This window comes from Brachyistius frenatus, unplaced genomic scaffold (assembly GCF_029030835.1).
Source record: "Brachyistius frenatus isolate BFR_SWC_R1_liver_20210118 unplaced genomic scaffold, ASM2903083v1 Contig_322, whole genome shotgun sequence".
In the NCBI taxonomy this organism is placed as follows: Eukaryota; Metazoa; Chordata; class Actinopteri; family Embiotocidae; genus Brachyistius; species Brachyistius frenatus.
The window spans coordinates 247757-262227 of record NW_027210921.1 but is presented as its reverse complement, the minus strand read 5'-3'; the positions used below and the strand labels follow the sequence as shown (position 1 = coordinate 262227).

The 14471-nt window shown below is 41.4% G+C and overlaps 1 protein-coding gene across 1 annotated transcript in view; it reads right to left on the bottom strand.

Annotated features, from left to right (window-relative positions):
- Positions 1–13870, bottom strand: part of LOC138635668 (complement component C8 beta chain-like) — a 56352-nt gene extending 42482 nt beyond the window's left edge. The window contains exon 1 of the mRNA XM_069723260.1: positions 13463–13870. The gene's annotated coding sequence lies outside the window, so the exon portion shown is untranslated. The remainder of the gene's footprint in view (positions 1–13462) is intronic.
- Between the last annotated feature and the right edge of the window lie 601 nt (positions 13871–14471).

The window sequence follows — 14471 nt, the reverse complement described above, 5'->3', positions numbered from 1 at the left end:
ACCACGTTCGGTGGGAGAAGGGAACTGGGCGAGCTCCAGAAGGCCTGGACAAACACCATGTTACCTCACAGCCAATCTTTTCTCCTTCTGTTTCTCTTCGCTCTCCTTTTCATTTGCTCTATATTTATCATTTTTATTCTCTACAGCCTTTTTTTTTTTTTTTTTTTTTTTTTTTAAGTCTTTCAATTCCATCTCTACCTTTTTTCCCCTCTCCCTCCTGCCCCTGTTCTCCTCTGCCCTCTTTTTTTTTTTTTTCCTTTGTCCCTCTCTTCCAACATAATGCCTGTTTGTGAAAAGAGGTTGAAGCATGTTTTATTTGGCTGCCACCCCCACCCCGGCCTGCTTTTGTGGGTTACAAAAGAACTGTGGATACCTTAGTTTGGTCATTATTTCATGCGGAGAGTAATTAATGAGACAATTAGGTTTTTTTTCCCCCTCTCTATGTTCTCTTTGAACTAAATAAATAGCCAAAAGGTGTCCTCTTTCATTGTACATGGGTCACAGATATAATTAAGAAACACAAGCAGCCTCTCTTCACAAAACTCTACTCTGAATAACTGTTTCAGTTTGTTGTTGTGATGATTCATATTTTAAAAACCTAAATTTCATTCAGAGGCATTGCGACCAGGCAATGTGACTGTCACACACAACAGAGATCCTCTGTAGTTGAGATAAAAGTTTCCATGATCAAAAGTGCAGTGCACAAAAACATTACCTGCAGTCTGCAAGACAGCATTAATGAAGCTGAGGGGAAGCACAGAACTGCCTTCTTAAAGCCTTCTTTTGTTTTTCTACTGGCTGTCTTATCTGTGCTGCTTGACACACACCACACACACAGTGTTGGGGAGTACTTTCATTTAACGAGTGTTTTTATATGGATACGAATATTACGATAATGGTCTGTTTTTTGTGTGTGTGTGTTTTATAAACATCATATCCCGATTTCAGAAGCCTGGATAAACCCTGACCCTCGTTGGAGACACAAAAATATGCTGAAACTAGAAGTCTGTTGTTCACATCTTATTGAGGTCTCTAAAGCATGGCTTTAATCAAGTGATGTTACAGAAACAAAAATAATATGTTTACAGGGAAGAATGTGAATCACAACGTTAACCTATTCAAGTCAATAGTAGACAGATGCTACACCATTTTACATTTTTTAATATGGAGACGTGTAACTTATTAGGCCACTTGGGGGTGGCAAAATCAAGTTGTGAACACAAAATTGGCAATATTATTAGCTTTTAAAGGAGCAGGGTGTAGAATTTAATGGGCATGTAGTGGTGAGGTTTAAAATTGCAACCAAGTGATTACCCTTTGCCTCCCCGGTGGCCGCTAAACTTGTGAAAAACACAAAAGGCCCTCAAGAGCCAGTGTTTGGCTTGGTCTTTCTGGGCTACTGTAAAAACATGGCAGTGAAACATGGCGCGACACGCGGAGGAGGACCATGTAGATATGAAGGGTTCATTCTAAGGTAAAGAGTACGCATGGGTTTGTAGTTGATAATACACAAATGAAAACATAAATATATTGTATTCCTTTTCTGTCAATAGATCACCCTTAATCCTTCAGTTTAAAAACGGAACTCATTTGCAAATGTATTAATTTTAAGTCTTAAGTCAATATTTACTGTCTTTTAGCTCTGTTTTTGGTCTCCACCAACTCTAACTGTCTAGTTGCTTCATGTGTGGTTGTTTGACGTGTACAGGGTTGTTCTTTTTAGAGCGCAGCTCTCTGCTGTGACTACAAATGATGCTATAAGAGCAGTAGGAGTGAACAAAAACAGTAAACAGCTTAAATATATCTGTGAAGAGTCTCATTCAACCAGGTCACGGTCAATCTAAGTGTTATTTACTGGACTTGAACCGCTTACAGCGGAGTAAAGCCGAGGGGAGATGAAGATTTGGATAATTCTCTGTAGGTTCATCTTACCAGCAACTACTCTCATATTGCATCATTGTTTTCAGATATAATACATTGTTATTTGAAAAATATTGATTTAAGGCACTTTAATTTTCAGAATTGGACATGCATCAATACTGTAACATTATTTTCAGATTGAGATATTAGTGAAAGAAGGGTTTATTGAAAATGTCAATAAAGCTGGGGAGGACCTTACCATGCCAATAATACATTTAAATGCTTGTGTATTGTGTAAGTTAGTAATCATCCTCTTCACTGCTTGTTTAAGATCTCACACCTTTCATGTTATTCCTTCACTTTAATGACACATCAGGCTGGTGGAAGTCAGTTTTGATGAAAGTACTTCTTCCACAGTTAGTTTGGTTGTCATTCAAAACTACCTGCCAGAAAGATGCCCAAACATTACATACAAAGTAAGGTTAGCAGGTCTAACACTTTTTCCCTTTGGTAACTTATTTCTTGCTTTCATGACTATTATTTTTCAGGCAGATCAAAGCACAGAAACAATCTTCCTTTTTCCTTAAACAAGTTCTACATCAACTTCTTCATATTCCCGTTAGTGCCATTTCTCAGTGACGTGCCTTTGTTTTTGCAACTGTACTTTAAGTGTCGTCATTTCCACAAAGTATGTTTAACTATTTCTTCTTCTCTCTTAAGGGCACCTTTGTTGTAGCTCATCTTCTCCCACTGCGAAGTAACAGGTCTCTCGTAAAACTGTGCTTTAAGAGAATCTTAAGGAACCCACTCACACACACAGACAAAATCTGCCTATTCCCGCGACTACAATACAATATGTGTGGGTGTAATTAGTGAATCTCCCACCACACCTTAACGTCTCTCATTAATCTCACATGAGTGATTAGGCTGCTGCGACGTATGGAACCACGGGAGGTGTGAAACTGGGTGTGAAACTGTTGTCATCTCATATGTTATCGCACTCTGGAGACTGGGAGGATTAAAACACACCAGGCACAGCCCATTGGCAGCTAATCATGCCGCTAATGATAAGTGAAATATTCCACTGCCTCTCATTACAATGCCATCGCAAGGTCAAGATCTCGCACGGATCGCGAAAAAACACACAAGCGGCGCCAGTGTCGTCTCTCCGAGGAGCCTACTCACTTCAGTGTTTTGTGTTGTTTTGTATAAACCCGAAGCGGAGGCTGGATACGAGCCTCGGTGAAGCCTTTTGAATATGACACTTGATGGCTGATTAGAGCAAAGCGTCAGGGTAGTCTCCAACTGCGATGCTCTGATGAGAAGTGATCTAAAGGGTCTCGTCAGAAGACGTCATGCTGACCGCTGTTGCCGTGCCAGATGCTTGCTGTTCAGTGCAACTCCACATCAAAAGTATAGACGCTCTTCACTGGAAGTGCTGCTACAAGACTGATCTCTGTTTAATTAAAAAGGGTAGAAAGTTCCACATTAGCTGCAAACATTTAAGAAAATCAAATGTCACCAGCCATTTACAGTGAAATATTCATCCCACATATGAGACTTTTTTACCGTAGTTAATTATAAGGATGTGGGGAGTTGCCAGACTCCATAGCTAATAGTTATGATAGTTATGACCCTCTTTTTTTAGCAGTAACATGAATAAATGAAGGACCGTAACGATGCATTAACAAACCAATTACAGAAATGTATGGTTTCCTTTGTGGAGGTCAGCTTCGTTTGCAGTTACATACGGCTCAGGGAACAAGGCCGGTGAGATAAAAGCAGGGCCCGGGTACCCGTCTTTAGACAGAGAGAGTGGGAGAAACATTTGCCCCAAAGCACCCAATCAGGTTAATCCGGCCCTGCTCCGGGATTTCTTCTTCTTCTTGTTTGATTCATGTTCTTGTAAGTGAGCGATACTGAACAGATGCAGCTGCACACTGAATAAAGTATTTCTGTTCTTTTCCCATCGATGCAGTCAGTAAACAACAAGGGGATCCTCTCACCAACAAGTTATTTTGTCAAAACACATTTTCACTTGGGTTAAGGTCAAAGAAAGATTTTGGTTTTGGTAAACACTGTGTCTCGTGCATCTGATCCCTTGATGCCGGGCTCAGACTCCCCAAATTCAGCCCGATTTTGACACAATTTAGTCATCCCTGACAAATTTCTAATGTCTCGCCCGGATATGAACATCGGGATGACAAATAGGACTTGTAGTGGGACATCATTGAAAAACAGCGATGGGACACCACATGACACCCTCAGGAAAAGTCTAGCATGTCAGAATCTTTTTGTTTGTGTTCCTTGACGTCGACAGAGCACATTCTGTCATGCATTTGTAAACTTATCGACAACTTCTTGACCCTCGATAAAACAGGAACTTGCGAATGAACTATGTTTGGTCCACATCATACTTGTAGTGTTGCTACTCTTCTGTAAAAGACACGGCAATAATTTACACCGCTTTGATTGCCTAATCTGACATCTATACCCTCATGAAGGACCAATAAATTGTGTAGTCTGATCCTGGCCTCAGAGTTTTCTTTTTCAGTATGACATTACAGTCCTTTTCTAACCTAATCATTGGCTTTGAGTGCCTCAACAGAACCATGAATTATGCTTTAGTTGCTGTAAGCAGATTTTATTGAAGAACTAATAAAATATGAGATTTGTGAATATGTTGCAGGTATGTTCTGATCATCTTGCAATTAAGACATTTGTATTAAAACATGCATTTTCTTTGTATGTCGATGAAAAATAAATGAACTCAAACTGTGTCACCAATTGGTCGAATATAAAGTTGTTGTTTTTTAGAAAACAGCGCAAGACTGTCGATTACCCTTCCAAATCAGTGGCTCCGAACCAGAGTGGGGAGACTTGTAGTTTTAAGCTAAATGTGTTTAATTTAGCCTGGCTCGAAGCTGGTAAGAAGCTTTCACTGTCCGGACCAATCTGCAATGACAAGGAACAGCCGAGAGACACTGTTGTAATGCTGTAACATAACATAATTTCATAAATCGTGTGCAACACCATGAACAACATTTGGATATTCTAGGCACTTTCGGGATGATAACAGTTTTCACCTCAGTCGTTATGTGTTTCATTCAGTGACTGCTGCTACGTGCTAGTAACATTAGTTCTTCCACATTCAGCAACAGGAAACCTCCTCACTACCCAAAACAAGTGCTTACATCGCTCAGGTTACCCACAAGGCCACCTCCCTTAAAGGGAGAGGCTGAGCCGGTAACAGTAGCAAGGAGAGTGTTTTGGATCTCAGCAAGAGCCACAGCACTCTACACAATCTATCCATACACTTTCATCTGTTTCTACATATTTGTAATAAATAAAGGAAAGATAAAGAGTCAAAAATGTCAAATGTTTTCATCGAATCCATGAACCCACATATCCATTTAAGTCGTTCGTTCCGAACCTCAAACACGACCCGTAGGAGTGTTTCCTAAACTGAAAGCCCTGGTTAGGGTTAGGCACAAAAAAAACACTTGATTGGAGTGAGGAAAAGATACTGGTTTGGGTTAAAATGACTTAAACCATGTTCTGCATTGAAGCTACTACTTTTGAAGTGATGCAATCTTTGTCGTCATGGCAACCGTAAACGTCGAAAGGAAAAGAGTCCTAACTACTGGTTGGTAAGGGACGGGGACACTAATAAGCTGTTGTATCGAATCACTAACTCAAGCCGCCCCGTCCTAACAAGGACGCGCTGACATTACATCTGAACTGTGTCAGTTCCCCAGGACACCAGACTTAATTTATACGACCGCTATGAGGTTGTTTAACTTCATCATCAATCATAACTATGTGTCGTAATAAGTTCCATGCACAATAGATCTCCAGTAAGAGGTTGGTTTTTGGGGATGAGAACAGTTTCCATTTTTCTGTTTCCTTGTCCTTGTCTTCCAACTTGACCTCAAAAAAGAAATTCTATATTCCTCAACAAACTATTGCAATCTAACGCAGATGCCCTCAAATATAACCTCTCCTCACAAAGGTTACTCTGTAATGGGGTTGAAACTACTTCAAAGAGGTGATCCTTTACCGTCATGCGGAGTTTCTTTTATATCAATGACCAACTATTCAAACCACAGCCTCTACAAAATGAACTTAAATCAACCTGTCTTGAAAACGTCTTTCTGTTGGCTACGAGTGGAAAAACTTTAACTGGCATTTCATTATTTTTTTTAAGTTATTGAAACAGAGGGAATGCGCTGCTGTCTGTAAGAAAAAACTTGAATCAGGGGGATATGAAATCACAGGAGAATTGGGTCTGATAGCTCCTCCAGGCTGAACTAAACATCTCAATTACCTCCAGGGGGCTGAAGAAGCACTGCAGTAAGGAGATATGGCAGATACAATATTTAAATTGACTGTCAGTGGAAGAGACGCCCTGCTAAGCTTATATTTGATTACATTTTTTATGGAACACAGACACAAACGCAGGCACAAATGCATATCGGCAACTGTAGCCTAACGCTGCCAGCCTGCCACACTATTACAATCATCAACCACGTATGGAGCTGCTGTCCTGCCTGTGGGGAATGGGGATGTAGAAGGGGCCAACGGGATGAAGCTGAAGGACCTCACTACTCAGAGGTGATGAATGCTCTGATGCTCATGGAGCCTCCTGTAGTGCATCTGTGAGAGCAGATGAATGGGGAGGAGAGGCTGATAAATTGGGTCACACGAACGTAGCGTTTCTGGGTAATGCGGTGAAAATGCTGGAGGAGTGCAGTTGGGTGTCTGCACGTGCCTACAACTGGGGCAAGGCTGCTCTAACTCGACTTGATTTCCTTTTCCTCGGGTTCCTCTCGCGCTGCCGGCATTATTGAAAAGTTACGCATTTAGTTTGGAAAAAAACATGAATTGATTTTTCCATTTCCTGAAGTCGCTCAGTCAGAAATGGCCCTTAAATAAAATGTTAATGTTTAGACAAGTTCAGCTTTTACTGTAAAATGTTAAAACAGCAAAAGCTGAACTTGTCTATATATATATACTGATACTGATGTGCACATGACAATAAAAACTGTAAAGACATATAAACAATCACCAACAAATAGTCAGAATTATATTACAAAAGAGCTTAAGTATACTTACTAAAAATGTTCTTATTTGTAGTCTTTTGAAATGGAAAAAAATTCTACAAGCGTAACAAAACATAAAAATAATAACCAATTATGTGGTAAAGTTAACCCAGCATTGCAGTTAAAAATGAGTTAAAAAGCATTTGGATTGAACATTCAACCAATCATGTTGGGTAAATGAGCAACCATCTGGCTGGGTTAATTTAACCCGGCGTTGTGTTGGTCCCATATTTACCCAACAGCTGGTTTGAAAACTACCCAATTTGGGTTGTTTTAACTCATTATCTTTTAGGTCGACTGTAGACTTCAACAGTTTACAGCCACAACACATTTTGTGTCGGTAAATAACAAAAAAATGGTGTCCAATTCTGGTCGGTTCTGACTCTGATTTCAGTATTGAATAAGATGTTTGATCACAAATAAAAAAAAACATTAAAAAAAAATATAAAATAACGTTGTTTTTTTTTCTCTCTCTCTATACGTCAAATATATGAAAAAAAAAAAAAAAAAAAAAGATTTTGTATAATCCCTTCCTGCTCAGTATTTATGATGATTCATGCTGCTCGGGGATTTGAATTGACCAGTTACAGCATGCTCGTCCATCATATGCTGTAAAACCACACTAGCTATCAAGGCTGAGAAGTGAGTGGCTAAAGTCTGATTTATAAATTTCTCTCATCCTCTTCCTCATAATGTAATGTAGTGCAGGTGAGGGAGGAATGGATGAACAGTCCTCTGCAGCTCTGTAAGGGTTCTCATATTTTCACATATATGAACCCTGAACACACTCTGACAGCTGTTTCCCCATCCTGATCTAATACATTTAAATATAAGTTCAACATATTGCAAATTATCACTTTTGACCTTTGAAAATTGGCACGTGTCAGTCATATCTATTTTAAATGCTGGCTCTCATTAATGAATAGGAATGGGAGGGCAGAATGTGCACATGTCACATCACCTCAGATCACATCACATATCTTGATGTGAGCTTGGTGTGTTTAATGCCCCGAGGGTTGCTCTCTGCTCCGATCTAATTTCATTAATTTCTGTCTGTGGCGGACTTTGATTGGGTGGTGGGGGCATGTAGAACGAGGTGAGGGGGGTCCTTTACCTTGGCACGGATAAGAAGACAAACTAGATTTGAGGGCGGATAGATCTTGTCGGCAGCACATGCCGCCTCTTGGCAAGGGAAGAGAAGTCGATACCGAGCAGGGCCCTTTCTTACCTCCTAAGATTTACAGTATCTGGAGCTCCACAGTCTCATACTTCAGTAGATGGATGAGTATTTCATACGGTGCCAACTGGCTCAACATGAGTTGAGCTGAAGGTCATTGTGACTCATTTCCAGCTCAGGAGCTGGGTCGCTAGAAACGAGAGCAGCTAAATCTCTACGACTGACTTGTTTTAAGAGTACAAAGAAGATGCCTGTTTGCAAAAAAAAAAAAAGGAGCAGACTGTAGCCGTGTGTTGGTGCTGTATGGCGCTGATGCAACACACATGTACACCCTGTACAGTGCCAAAGACGGTTGAGAGTACAGTAGTGGGGAGTGGGTACAGATTGCTGTCGAACCTCGAGGCATATGGCAGGGCGCCCCATGCCTCCCAGCTAATTGAGTCCTAATGAATCATTGGTTTGGCATGCTACACGTCCCTTGTGATGGTTGGTGTCACTGATGCATTGAAGATGCCCAGTCCTGTGGAAGTGAAGCGGGCAGTGATGGCTGCTCCGGTTGAACGTCGGAGGCAGGCTGACACCACTGCTGGCTTCACACTGAACACTTCACTCACTCACCAGATGTTCCAGGCCAAGGCACAAGGATTTACTCGCCACCCAGCTCTGCACAATGGGAATAATTGTGTGATGGGCTGGCAATTCACTGCCCCATTTGACTCCAGTAACACACTCTATAGCGGCGGGGTCGCCGCCTCATTGTCAACTCAACAGGGTCAGTGCGATAAGTGACGTGACTGTGGGAACACACTCGAAGTCAATGGCTGCTGTTTTACATAATTTACACATATAGCTACTGTTGACTAAATTACATTTAAATGAAACATTAAATAAACCTTGACTACCATTAGCAACAATTACATGGCTAATTGTTTTATTAATCAGATAACTTTTCTCATTGTTTTCTCTCTTTTCAATGTGTAGTTCATTAATAATAATTCAGCCACACGTTGATGCTTGTAAACAGAATGGTTTATTTACTATGATGTCTGAGTGCATATTGGAAAGAACAGATTGGATTCATATGTAATAAGATATAAACAGAAACGGAGTTGCAATTTAGAGCCTCATTACGAAGAGTGAAAAACAAAACGTAGTTTCTTGTGCGATATAATATCCTCTATTCTGTGGGGGATGTAAAGTGTGGGCTTAATTCCAACTTTATTACTGAAACAGGTCCAGCCCAAACATATTGGAAAGAAAAAAATTCAAACATTTTCCAATTACAGGTGCTTGTTGAAGCCACTGAGAGACTGTTTTCTAAGTGAGTCTTGTTTCCGTGATAGTTCTCCGTCTGCGGTCTGTCCAAGCTAAATATTTTGCTTCTTTGCAGGATAATTCTCCTGCAAGATGTTAAAGCAGCAGTTCGACAGGTTTCTTGCAGATAGTTAAATGACAAATTCTGTACAGACAAAACATTACAATAAATAAGGAGCTGGAGCCAGACGACCGTCTTGGCTTTGTTTTTTATGAAAGAAGTTGACACTCTTTGAATGGAAGTCTATTGGAGGCAAAGTTTTTTTCAGTGGTATTACACTTTGGGGTATTTCTTCATTGGCTTCACTTTTCAGAACCAGAGACTATGAACATTTTTATATAGTGTATAGTGTATCGTAATTAAGCAACATATATGGTAATTATACAAATAAAATATGTAATCTAAATGTATTCACAACGTGGGGCAATTTGCTCTCAAAATATCAAACTTTTTTAAAATTTTTATTTATTTTGATTTTATACACTTTATTAATCCCCGAGGGGAAATTTCTTCACTACAGCAGGGGGGCTCTCAGGGGGGAGATGCTGCAGCAGGCTGCCACTAGCGCGGCGCCAGGTAACCTGACCTGAGGTGCATGTTTTTGGATGATGGAGCTCCGTTTCCATGGCAACCCATGGGGTATGACTAACAACTTGAAAACAATCAGTTGCCTCATTAGAAGGGAATGTAACGTATGAAATGTTTACCTCTCCAGGAAGTAGTCAAGTAACGACCTTTAGTCACGACCCTAGCAACAGGGACGAGATCTAGTCCATTTGATTGCTTTCTGGAGATCTTTTTGTCAAACTGAATAAATACAGCACATAGGAACAATAAACTGCTTCGCTTGCTCAATCCCGTTGCAAGTAAGATATCTGCTGAAAAAAGATATCGATGGATTCATGTATTTTTTGAGATTTTAGCACCGTTTCATGTGTTAAATATATCCGGTCAAGCTATCCGCTGCTGGGATTTAAAGTTCGCGTGACTATCCGTGGTGTTATGGTACAGGTGCTCGGAGCGACAAAAAAGGGTCACAATTAATAGACCTATAATAAGTAAAACCAACATTATATTACATATTATATGAAATTCAATTACAAAACTACTTGTATAATAGCGAATAACTTGTCCAGCGCATGACTCCCTGTAAAATAGAAATCTGTTGTTTCTACTTTTTGATTTTTTTTTTTTTTAAGGATCTTCCCACCAACCTTTCAGCAAGAAAGTGAATACAAATATTTCCTTTAATGATTAACTACTTTTTAACCTTCCATTTGGAGAGATTGGATTTCCCTCGTCTTACTTCCACAGCTTTTAGTCAGAGCCCTTGCCTGACACATTTAGTTGCCCCAAACCTACCAGCTCCCAACTTTAGATGCACCTGTCATGTTGATTACACTCCCAGTGGAGCCACTGCATCATTCAGCTTCCCACAATGCACCACTATCTGAGCAATCTACCCCTTTTTTGTTAAACTGAAGTAACCGAGATCACCTCTGCCCTGCCTCTGCCGGGTGGGTGGGGGGCCACATCTTCATTAATGAATGGACTAAATGTGATAAGGCCACCAGTAAAATGAGAACTCAAACACAATCTCGTAAGCTCATTAAAACTACTTTTATAAAAGATTCAGGCCACTCCAGCGATCGTGTGTCTAACACTGAAACGCTGCATTAATGTCAGAGTAACCCCTATTCGTTGGGTGCATTATCTCGGAGCACATGGGGACTCTAAAGGGAGTTCAAGTCGAGGTAATGCCACTGTGATATGAGGAGTAACAACACATGATAACACACCAGGCTTTCAGCAAGACAAAAGGAACACTATAGTAAATAGGAGAAACAACCCTGAGGATTTTAGAAGAAGTGCTAAATAACAACTAGGAAACAATTTTTTGCCCCAGCGTCATCGTAATTGCGTTAAGATAACATGAAAAGGAAATAGCCAAACCACTTTCACCATTTCACAATAATTGCAAAAGGGGATAAAGCATTATGGTCTTAATCGGATAAGATGTAGCTCCCACAGCCAGTCGCTGCGTTTTCTGTCAGAAGCTAAATGAAGTGTCTTGATTCCAGTGGGAGACCCAACAAAGAAGTCCTTACTGGAGAAGTTAATGCTCTCTAGTGTTTTGTTCAACTCCATCTTAAGCCCCACAACTCACACTGGGCTGCAAAGAGCTGTCTTGGGATGACAACTGGAAATTGTACTATATGTGCGTGTCTGTTTGTGTGTGTATGTGTGTGCAACACATGTGTCCTACAATCGAGCCAGTGAGTGCAGCTTAGGATCTGTTGCAGAACATCCTCTGTAAGGAGATTACGGGAGGCCGTTTGGCCCATTGGCAGAAGTTGCCAATGAACTTTGGCACCAATGTCAAAATGTTAACTCTGACCTTCGCTTACATCCGGCGAGCCACAACAGAAACATGGCTTGCGGTCATTTGAGCCAACAAGATGTAGGTGGGAAACATGATTTCATGATTTCACCAGCAGCCTGATTTATATCTGCTTGCTATAATGTTATACTTTTCCACTGCGATGGCCCCGACCATTTGCCTTGTAGGCCTCCTCTTACATGAGCACTCGAGCAGAAAGCACAGGGCATCATAGCAGACATATGGTCCAGTAATGAACTTTGCATTTGAACTGGTAATATTGGCTCATATTCAGCTTTACCCAAAGTGGGGGTTGGGTTTTAAGAGGTTACAATTATGAAGAAAAAAAAAAAAAAAAAAGCATAGAAGAAATATATAAAACATTCAGGATGGTGGCCTAACCTGATGATTTAGGGACTGGTTTAAGATTAGTCAAGATTAGTTTGAAATAAATTCACTTATTTTGGAAACAATAATTTATTTGTATTGTTTTCTGAAAGAAAAATGGACTCAAACAAGTTAAAATGATGCAGCATCTGCAGTAAGAGCTGTTTGGTACCTGGTAGTTTAATCGGGTCAGTATTGTTAGATTAAAAAAAAAAAAAAATCCATAACAGACAAGAAAAAGTTTTAGCCAAGGCTATTCCATGCAAAAACGAGGATTATTGGCTCCGAAAATTCAAGCATCTCCCATTGGAAACATCCAAAAACTGGCGCAACTGCAAGCAGTGACGCCGTTTATACCCCCTCCCACCCTCGAGCTTCCACGATTAACGGGATTGTTTCCACCCTCACACTGACCCATGAACTTCGTTGCTGACCAGAAGACTCATAAAAAGGCCTATGCTCTGATTTGAGGCAGATTCTGGCTCAGCGCTGCCAGAGAGAACGGTGCCGATGCGCTGCGCAGCGCTGCGCTGTGCGCTCCCATCTAGCCAGCCATCCATCCATCCATCCATCCATCCACAGGTACTCAGCCCTCAGTGCAGCCTGCTGAGCATTTTCTGCCCGCTCCCGCACACTAATCAATACATTTATCAACATATGCGTCATCATTCACTCATTCACTTAGCATGAGCGCGGGTTAACACGCAATCGTTTGAAGATGACTTACTGCTGTTGCAGCAGAACATGTCTTCATTTGAATATTTGAGGAGGGAGGGGGGGTACAGACGTGATGTAAAAAGGCTTTTTGCCTTTCCTTATACTTAGGTGACATCGTATAGCCTAAAGCAACACATCCCTGATGTATTTGTCACGCATCGAAATCATTTCAAAACGGAATGTCAATTTCTCATTTCTGCGCAACTGAATGTGGGACACCAGGTTATTTGACAGGCGACCGGCGTTTGCGCTTTAGAAGACTCCACATTAAAAGCCACCGAAGCACCATCGACGATCGGGCTCACGGCTTCGATCCTGATCATATTTGTTTCATTTTACTCTATTTGTGAGGGTCTTTCCGGTCATCCGGAGCGGACTGTTCCGAAACCCCGTTCCCATTCAGCGGCCAACGCATCCTATCCATAAATCTTGCCATGTCGCTGTGCAGCCTCGCATCCTCAAACAGCTCCACAGTTTAAAAGACTCCGTTTCATAGAGAAGCTCAGAACTGAGATGTCACTCACCTTTTCTCAACGGGTGCTTCTCCGGAGTGTCCCATTTATGCGTTTTAATCCACATCTGTGTCCCCTTCATTTGAGCGCTCTATTTTTTTTCCCCCGATGAGAGAGAGAGGGAGAGAGGGAGAACGCGTGTTTAAGAAAATCCATTTGTTAATTCCATTTGCCGGACACACAAGGTGAAATCATATTGCCTTTGCTTTTTACATGTTCAAAATTCTCCCGCAATTATGAAATCCCGTAAAGCTCTATCCTCTTCTTCTTTTTTTTTTTTTTTTATCTTCTTCTCTCCAGCACCGAAGTTGCCTGGTTACCCCTGTTTCTCATTCAAGGAGGCTGAAGCGCTGCATACAGCGGCCAATCATAGCAGCAGCCGGAGAGATTAACTATTTCTTGGCTCCACTATTCTAGTTTCGGGCTAAAATGAGGAGAGTAGGCGGGGAAACTGGGCCCCCGGTGACAGGAAAAAAAAAATTAAAATGCACAGAGAATAATGTAGAGAGAGAGGGGATCCGTTGGAGGGAGAATGTGTGGAGGGGGGGAGGGGACGAAAGGGATTAAACATTTTCGAAAAAAATAAAGGATTCTGGAGAGGAGGAGGGACCAGTTGCCACTTCTCACAACAACAAAGATGTAAGTGAATAATATTCCAGGCTGTTATGCAAACTGCAGTGGAGCAGTCCGGTGGCCCGACCTTCCTGCGGACAATCTGCCTTTAAGGATCCATCTCCTTTTTCTGAAATCCCCAAAAAGCAATCCATCAGGGTAATTGATCATCCCGCTTTTAACCAGCCATCCATCAAGACAAGGCTCCCCTCCTCCCCAACCCTGTCCCACCCCAGCCTCCTCATCATAGGCCTGTATTGATTTCAATTTCCCCCATCGGCCTGGGGTGGAAGGTGCAGAGGAGCAAGCCAGGTTCAATCATTTGTACACGGTACGTGGGGGGCATAATGACCCCCCACCTTCATGGTGTGCTACTACATCCAGGTCAAGCCCCCCAAACACACACTTT